The sequence below is a fragment of the Leptonychotes weddellii genome, chromosome 8, assembly GCF_054177405.1.
Source record: "Leptonychotes weddellii isolate Sample4059 chromosome 8, ASM5417740v2, whole genome shotgun sequence".
NCBI lineage: Eukaryota > Metazoa > Chordata > Mammalia > Carnivora > Phocidae > Leptonychotes > Leptonychotes weddellii.
The window spans coordinates 70,567,727-70,578,128 of NC_138376.1; positions in this window are offsets into that span (position 1 = coordinate 70,567,727).

Below are 10,402 nucleotides of genomic sequence, written 5' to 3' on the forward strand. Positions count from 1 at the left end.
TGATGTATTTTTAAAATCTATCATTCATTTGCCACAGAAGGGATTTACGTCCAGGAAGCACAAAGTAAATTGACATCATCACAAGGGTTTGCTTCAGTGGACATTTAAGTGCTTCTTAATAGGCTAGGGTAATGAAAACTAGGAAGGCCATTTTCAGTCAATCTGGAAGTGAAAGGGTTACAAAGAACATGCCACCAATGATTGCAGCCATATCTCAATTATCAGAGAGAGTGATTCTGAAGAGCATGTCTGTGGGCACCTGAATGCTGTCCCATGACCTCAGGTGCTTTAGGACTCAAGTGGGTAATCGTTAGGTGGGGCTTCCAAAATCACAATTTGCTTGTATACAACCGCCTTTAGAAAACAAGGGTTCTCTTTTGCCTTCACAATCTAACTTGAAACAGTTCTGCAAAGGAATCATGAGAAATGAACTGCCAGTTTCTCCCTTAAGATGGTGGAAGGGACAGAGATGAATGTGAGTTGACAAAGGACATTAAAAATAGTCATCAGTATTTTAGTGGCTATATTCTATATTATGGATTTATATAATTTTCTTAGTTAACATAATTTTTTTGAAATATTGTTTCCAATTTTGCTATTTCAACTAGTGAATATATTTATATATTCAGCATTCAATAGTTCAATATAGTTTTATACTTATAAATATATTTAAGCAGTTACAAACATATATAATATAAATATTTGACTTAAAATCTAGAAAAATAATAATCTAAAAGAGAACACAAATTTCTTCAGGAAATAAAATCTTTTTTTTTTTAAAGAGATGCATGACGACCTTAATTTTCAATTTGGGTTTGGGGTCAAGATGTGAATCTCCAAATAATTATCAAAATTTTAATGATTTATTATTTCACATACCCATTTATCCAAAACCAGTTTTAAATTAAACTATTCCATAGAGAATACTGTGAAAAGTACCCAGAGAGATGAAAATGTGTTTTAAGGTGAAGTTGCTGTGATCAAGACACTTAACAAACCAAGTTAGTGAAATATGACATATAGTTTGAAATTAAAATAAAAAACAAACAAAAAAACTCAATGCAGTCTATGTGGCTAATCTTATCAATTTTTAAAACTTCCAAAACTGATATTTCAAGGACAAAATATTCCCAAATGCAGAGACTAGAGCTGAGCACAATATCAGGCCAATATACAGACTTGAGTAAGTATTGTTAAAAACAATACAACGGGCCTAAAATTGAGTTGCCTATGCTAAGCTCTGCATCACCAAACCAAGACTTAATTATAGTTTTGGCTCTCCCAGAAATGGAATCTTAAACCAGTCAATCAGGAATTGCCGGATCAGCACTAGTTAGGTAATCTGATAGACCCCTGACATCTCCTCAAGAAAAGTAACTTTACAATAATCAACTCACTTTTTTGCTAGTGTACCTTCTTTGTTCCTACTCCCTTCTGTCTATATGAGTCTTTAATTTTGTACAGCTCCTTCAGCTCCTTTCTATCTGCTAGATTGGATGCTGCCTGTTTCTGAAAGATTTTTGCTCAAATAAACTCTTAAAATTTTGATTACACTTCAGTTTATCTTTTAACAGTATTAAGTATACATTTTGATTGGAAATTCTCCCTATCTTATGGAAAAAAATACTTTGTAAAACACTTTGATAAAATGGTCAAAGGGAAATTTTCTTCTTCTATAAAGAAAACAAAATAGAAATAAACATTTTTTTCTAAAATATTTATTTACCATTTCTTGGCTATTCAGGGTCCTATTTGAGTTTTTGTTAATAATCTTTAAATTGCCTAACATTTAAAAATGCACATTGAAAGAATTAAGTAGAAAGAAGCTTATATGGTCAATGATATAACTATATTCATCTCATACATTCTACTAACAGAGAATTAGATGCTTTCTAAGGATTTTAGAGAGAGAAAGTGAGAGAGAGATTGAGAGAATTTAGAAAGCTATATTTCAAATGTCATGTTAATATAGTCCTTAGAGCCACAAATGTCAGTTTTATTCCAAAGTCCACCTGTATTTTTAGGCATTCTCTTCCTAAAAAAATGTACTTTCCCTTTCCCTCTAGTTTTAGGCATACTTTTTTTTTTTTTAAGAAAACAGCCCATTTTTGCTGTTTGATGTAACAAAAAACCAAATATCTTTAGACTCTGACTATATAATCCTCAGCATGAGAAGCAATCCCTTCATTAAAAATAAATAAATGAGGAAGAGACTGTATCTTACACCCTGGAGAAACCCGGAGTGTGGTTTGATACCCAAGAAGAAAAGCCTTTGAAATGAATCTAATGTCACATTATTGAAAACGTAGCTGCACAGATTAACTTTTTTTCATTCTGCAATGGCTTACAAAGCTTCAAATGCCCAGAAATCTCCTAAACCAGACCATTTAAGGAATCTAAATAAGCTTGCATGGTTTTAAGCTTTCTGACTTTGAATGCTAGCTTTGAAGTTTTGCCAGAACCTGACTGCAGAAGAGTTGCTTTTAAACTGAATTCATGACACTGGAATTAGTGTTGTAGTTTCAATATGCCTAATAATGATTTTGACCATGCTAACCATAGACAGGCATCACATATGGTAACTCTGAAATAATAACTCTCCAAAGATAAGATGTGTAACATTCTGGCTCCAATATTTATTTATTTTTCATCTTTACACACTGGGCTTTGGATAGTGTCCAGTTTAAAGAGCCAGTTGCTTTCATGGCACATGGCATTTGTCCATGGATAAAAGAACATGGAAAGAAAGAGAAAACAAAGAAGCTTAAAAGGCTGAAATACAAATGTCCCAATATCATATTCCTTTTCCTTTTTTCCCCCCCATCATTTTCTCTTTTTTTATTAGCTGAAAATCTACAGCAAAGTTCTGGACAAAACTCCACTGCCAAATGTCCTTTTGCCAATTTCCAACAGTGACCAATTCTAACTCCTATCTTCTCTGAACCTTTACATAAGCAAATTTCCCTTTTAACATGAAGTTAATTACAAAGACTTTTAAATAACTACGTATACATTTAATTTGAAGACCTGCATTTTGTCACTTGGGGGAAAAAAAAGGCTATCAGCAGGTCTCCTCTCCTAAATTCAATTTAAATTTCACACGCAAGTTAAAAAAAATCCCAAGTCTATACAGTTAGAAGGCAGCATATTCATCTCACATATGGAGAGATTCGTTATTGTCTTCAGTTCCCCAGATTTTCCAAGATATATCAATGCTGTTATTAGTATATACGCCTGGTATCTGTCACAAAATTTAGAGTTAAGAATGTTGCCTAAATAAGGTTTATGATTCTGCCAACTAAAATATTCGATCAGTGGTTCTAATAAAAAGAAGCAGGTAGATATATTCAATAAGTACATATAAATAAGCTTCAGAAAACAAATGTGTGTGTGCATAGAGAAATAGGTAACATACATATCTTAAGTAGCTATTTGAAATGCTCGACAAAATTTTTTTAATTCTTGGGGCACCTTGGTGGCTCAGTTGGTTAAGTGTCTGACTCTTGGTTTCAGCTCAGGTCATGATCTCAGGGTCCTGAGACTGAGCCCCATATCAGTCTCCACACTCAGTGGGGAGTCTGCTTGTCCCTCCACTCCACCCCCCACTCTCTCTCTCTCTGTTTCTAAAATAAATAAATAAAATCTTTAAAATCTCTAAAAATAAATAAATAAAAATTTTTAAAATTCTTCCTGATTGATGAACTTTTGCATATTATTTTATGTGATCTTCTACTGAAATGTGACCCCAGGTAACTAAACATGTTTAGCCTTTCAAATAATAATTTTTTTTTTAAAGATTTATTTATTTGACAGAGAGAGATAGCGAGAGAAGGAACACAAGCAGGGGGAGTGGGAGAGGGAGAAGCAGGCTTCCTGCAGCACAGGGAGCCCGACGTGGGGCTTGATCCCAGGACCCCGGGATCATGACCCGAGCCGAAGGCAGACGCTTAATGACTGAGCCACCCCGGTGCCCCTCAAATAATAATTTTAATCAACTATGAGTGCTTACAGTGTCTTAAAAGTGTTTTATATATTTAATCTGAAAGTATAGGTAGCAAAATGTAAGAAAGAAACCATGCATTGATTTTCTATGTAGTTCATTACATTTATGCAAGTGTCAAAAATAGTAAAATTTAAGGGGAACCCTCTTATGCTGTTGGTGGGAATGCAAACTGGTGCAGCCACTGTGGAAAACAGTATAAAGTTTCCTCAAAAAGTTAAAAATAGAACTATTCTACTATCCAGCAATTGCACTACTAGGTATTAACCCAAAGGATACACAAATACTAATTCAGAGGGATACATGAACCCTGATGTTTTTAGCAGCATTATCAACAACTGCCGTATTATGAAAAGAGCCCAAATGTCCATCAACTGATGAATGGATAAAGAAGTTATGGTATGTATCTATACAATGGAGGATTACTCAGTCATAAAAAAGAATGAAATCTCGCCATTTGCAATGATGTGGATGGAGCTAGAAATTATTATACTAAGTGAAATAAGTCAGACAAATACCCTATGATTTCACTCATATGTGGCATTTAAGAAACAAAATGAACATGGCGGGGGGCGGGGAGAGAGGAAAACTAAGAAACAGACTCTTAACTGTAAGAGCAGATTGGTGGTTGCCAGAGGGGAGTGGGTGGGGGGACAGGTTAAAAAGGTGATGGAGATTAAGGAAGGCACTTGTGATGAGCACCCAGGGATTGTATGTAAGTGTTGAATCACTAAATTCTACACCTGAAACTAATATAACACTGTACATTAGCTAATTGGGATTTAAATAAAAACTTGAAAAAAACAGTAAAATGTATTTTTTTTTACTTATAGTATATAAACATAAAAGTAAAACTTAAGAAAAATACATTATTTTTATAATTCTTTCCAATCACACTATACATCTTCAATTGCTTAAGCATTTTTAATGGAGATTAGAAGATAATTTTAATAGGTATACTGGTTTGCTAAAATACTCATTTTCAAATGAATTTTTAAAAAATAGAATTCTTAAATAATAAATGAATAAGTTGTAATAGTTTGTATAATTTCTTTAAAAATATTTTTAATGTATAAAATCAAATGGAATGGTTTATAGCACTTGAGGTGAATGAAACTATACTGTTGAGTAACAAACATAAAAATCACATTAAAAGGAAATAGAACAGGAGTACATGGGTGGCTCAGTCGGTTAAGCGTTCAACTCTTGGTTTTGGCTCAGGTCATGGTCTCATGGGTCATGAGATCAAGCCCTGAGTGGGGCCCTGGGCTCAGCATGGAGTCTGCTTGAGATTCTCTCTCTGCCCACCCCCCCGGTCATGTGCTCTGTCTATCAAATAAATCAATAATAAATAAAATCTTTAAAAAAATAAGAGGAAATGGAATCACCGATATAACTACCAATTGACTTAATCAATAATCAGAATATTTTCTGTCAATGTGGAACCCACACAGAGACATACAAAAAAAATTTCTTATGCGTTCTTGAACTATAACTTTCCTTCCTTCTTTACTTCCTTCCCTTATTTCCTTTTTAAAAAAATTTACAGAGAAGATAGATTAATTTAAAAATATATATATTGCTTAGTGGTTCTTCCTAGTCTTGTCTTTTAACTCATTCAGCAATTACTGAACAATAAACACCATCACAGCTTTGGTTTAGGCTTTGGTGATATTTAGAAGAAAAAATACTGTCCTGCATTAGAGGATTGCACAAGTCTATTGGTTAGATGGGTGCAATATAAAAAAACAAGTGCCATAACAATAGTGTACTATATTTTAATTTTATGCAAATTTGAATAATGCAAATTTGAAAGAGCATCATATAAAATATTAATAAAGTCTTACTTTATGCAAAAACTTTAAAATAGGGTAAATCAACCCCAAATTAAAAATTCATCAAATGTGCATAATTTTAAAATTTATAGGCAGAATGAACTATGAACTTGGCTGTCTACTGAACTTGGCTTTCTATTGACACATGGTTGGGTCAATTTAATTGTTAATAATTATGCACCACTTTTTCAGAAGTACGTTTGAATTGAGTTTTTTCAAATGAAATTTTCCAATTTATCTCTCAAAACAAACAAATAGACAAACAGGATCAGATGATACATAAAATATATTGTTATGAAAGTAAGAATCTAAGCCTAAATAAGGCTGCTATACAATGCTTTAGGTATCTAATAATACTTCAACTAAACTTTGGAGTTTGTGTAGAAGTTTTCCAGTTAAATGAGGTAGAAAAGATTTACTGTCCTGAGAAATAAGTATGTAGAGATATGGCATGTTGAAGAATAAGTGGCCCATTGACTTCTACTCAAGAATAAAGAGAGTGATGAGCAACTAGGCTGGTCAGATAAACAAAAGACACACACACAATGATTTGGATATATTATACGGGTGATGATGAGTCATTGAGAGACTAGGTTTTTACCATAATTTCTAAACATAAAGCCTTTTTTTTTAAAGATTTTATTTATTTATTTGACAGAGAGAGAGAGCACAAACAGGAGGAGAGGCAGGCAGAAGAAGAGGGAGAAGCAGACTCCTGCTGAGCAGTGAGCCAGATGAGGGGTTCGATGAGGAGCTCGATCCCAGGACACTGGGATCATGACCTGAGCCAACGGCAGGCAGACGCTTAACCGACTGAGCCACCCAGGCACCCCTTAATATAAACCATATAACTACTCATTTTTTTAAATGCTTGTAACATCAAAAGACTCTACTAGATCTGTCTATAATTGAATTTTTCAGTAAGGAGTAAAATATATTCCCTGATTCAATCCAAATTAATAATAAATACTGGTGGAGACTGTGTAACAATGTTACCTCTCATTGGTGCTTAGCAGAGTAACTTGCAAAAGTAAGCATTCAATAAATATGTTTTGAATTGAATCACATTTTATTTGGTCAAATCAATCAGTTGTCATTTACTTACTCCTCTGCTTCCAGGTTGAACATTTCTTTTCCTGCTTCTATTTATAATTAAGAATTCTATCACTACCAAATAGCTCAGTCTCGAATTTCAAATCTATAAAATTCTTGTTTACCTATTTCAAACTCCCTTCTGGGATAAAAAGGTATTTTGTAAAAGTATAAACTTGCCTTTGTAAGTTGAAAATGCATAATGTAATATGACTTATAACCATTAATCTGGTTAGTAGTAAGCACTCAATGAGTATTTTAATATAAGAATGGAGAAAATCCTGTATGATTTTGTTCCATTTTTTAACTCTTTGCTGACAGATGTATGTTAGATTCTAAAATATCTTAGCCCAGAAGGCATTAAATCAGCATCTCTATTTTCCCCTTTTTTTTCTAGTTATTTTAAAATATATTATTGGGGACTTTCTGCTTCAAGCTTTGGTGGATGAATTTGTTTCAGATCAACCTTTGTGCTGAAAACAACTTGAAAAATTGATAGAAAAAAAAATCTGTTTGAATTCATCTAAAAGCTACCAAGGTAGTGAGAACTTAATCCCAGAGAGAAGGGAAATCGAGAGAGGAAAGCCCAGTACTTAGTGTTGCTTTTGCCTTCAAAGCATGTACTGATTCAAACATAGCTGAAAAGCTTCACAGAGTTTATGAAGACTTACCTGGTTGATGAAAAAAGAGAAAAGGAATTTAACATATGTCTTAGAGGAGGGACTCTTGTTTTAAAAACACCCAGTTGGGGCTCCAAAAAGCTAGTCCTAGGAATAAGGGATTGACACCCACGTTTATGTCAGTTCAATTTTTGATTGGATTAAAGAGATCTTCTCCTAGCCCATGGTCTATTAGAAGCAAAACTAAATTGCCTCTGGAGGAACATAACATCATTAAGATGATATCTTCAATTTTTGATGTATAATATTCATTAAAACATAGTCCAATTTTGAAAAATACAAAGGGTGACTAAAGATCAGGAGGGAAAACAAAATGGAAACAAACCCATAGGAAACCCATATTGAAGTAACTGGACAAAATTTACGTATAGTCATGATTAATATATTGAACAAATTAGGGACAGGTTGAGAATTTCAGCAGAGTATGAAAAAAAAATCAAGCACAAGTGCCAGAGCAACAACAAAAATGTATTAATAAAATTAAAAATTAGATAGGATCTTCCATTTCTAAACAAAATGGAATAATCAGAACCAAATTTTCCTTCCTTAGAATTTTTCCTGCTTGAAATAACCAAAATCTGGAAAACACGCATAGAACGATAGTTTTCAAGAAACTAGACTTCAGGCAATGAAGAAAAATTATCCCTAGAGACAAGAAACAATTTAGATGAACCCAGTAATTGACCCAGGTTACAGCTTTGAGAGAGTTTCAGACTATATTGTGAAGAAGGAGTTCCCTTGAGAAGGTGGAGCTGAGAACTTAGGAAGACCAAGAAGAATGGAGTTTGCAGAACAGACTCCTGGAAAGAAGGAGGATGCTCTGAGAGAGAAATATGGAGATTATAGAGGATCATCTCTGAGTTTTCAGCAGAGTACTAATCAGGACATGTAGGTCTAATTACCTAAGGCAAACAAAAGAAAACACTCAAGGATTTATAAATAACAGTGCCTAGCTGGCACTCACATAGGGTTGGGAATAGTGTGAATTTTCACTAAATAGACTAGAAACCTCATGTGACATTAGATATAATATCTAGATAAGTCTTATGTCGTGTTAGGAGAAAAATTAGCTTTAAAATAAGCACTGCTCTGGTGCTGCCCAACTGATACTAAAAGCAAGAGCTGAAAGCATCAAACCATTTCCAAGTTAACTTAATTGCATTTTAAAACAAAGCTCAAGATTTATAGAGATACAAAAGTAACAGGCATTTAACAAGGTAAAAGTCACAATATCTGGCATCCCAGGCAAAAACTACCAGGTATGAAAAAAAGCAAGAAAATGGAATTCATGATGAAAAGAAAAGTAAGTTAATTGAAACTGACCAGAACTAACACACAGCTATAACTATATGTGGGCTATATTCAAAAAGATAACTGCAAACATGAAAGATATAAAAGTACTCACATCAAAATTCTAGCATGAAATCTATACTGGCTGTGATTTAAAAAAATGGCAGTGAATAGAATTAATGGCAGCCTAGACATTACAAAGAAAATACTACTGGATTTGAACTGAATTTGTCAGCAATAGGCAATCCAAAATGAAACAGAGAAGAGAAAAGGAAAGAGAAGAGGAAAAAAAAAAAAAAAACTTTTAAAAGTAAAGAGCATCACTGACCTGTAGAACAATTTTGAGTGGCCTAATTAAAAATATAATAATAATCCTGGAAAATTATGCAAATTCCATAAAAACTATGAAAAAAGGTCCAAGAAGTTCAAGGAACCCCAAGCACACAAAGCACAAAGAAAACAGTGCTGAGGAAAATTGGAATCACATTGCTAGAGACCAGGACTGCAGGAAAAAACACTAAACATGCCAGAGAAAAACACATCTTCTGTATAGGAGAATACAGTTGAGATTGACAACCAGCTTTCTAATTGGAAAAAAAAAAGAGAGAGAGAGAGAGTGGAGAATCGCTTAAATTACTGAAAGAAAAAAAAGAAAATAAAAAAACTCAACCCAGAATTCTATACACAGTGTAAACTGTCTTTTACAAATGGAGGCAAAGGAGGAGTTTTTAGACATACAAAATTTAAAATATTTCATCTCCATCAGACCCACAACCCATCAGATATTAAAGAAAGGCCTTTGAGTAGAAAAAATGTGTCATCAAAAGGAGGTACAAATCTACAAATCTACACAAAAGTAATACCTAAAGGAACAAAGGGCACTAGAAATGATAAATACGTGGACAGATATGCAATAACTTTTCTCTTTTATTTAAATCTCTTTGAAAATATAACTCTCTCTTGAAAAATTAATATACTGTGGGGTTTATAATATTAAATGCATAATGTATGGAAATGATAACATAAAAGCTGCAGGGTTCTTATTCTGTATGTAAAATGTTAAGATATTAATTGAAAGGAGATTGATAATTTAACCATAAAAACTACATACCTTAAACCAACCACTAAAATAAAACAAAATTTATAACTAATAAGTCATAAGGGGGGACAAAAATTGTAGAAAATACTTAATTCAAAAGAAAACACAGAAAGGGGAAAAAGAGCAAAGAACATGTGAGATAGAAAATCAATAGCAAGATAACAGACTTAAACCTAACCATATCAATAATCACATGAAATAAATGATCTGAACACTCCTAATTAAAAACCAGAGGTAGAGGGCGCCTGGGTGGCTCAGATGGTTAAGCGTCTGCCTTCGGCTCAGGTCATGATCTCAGGGTCCTGGGATCGCGTTCCGCATCGGGCTCCCTGCTCCTTGGGAGCCTGCTTCTCCCTCTACCTCTCTCTCTCATGAATAAATAAATAAAATCTTTAAAAAAAAAAAA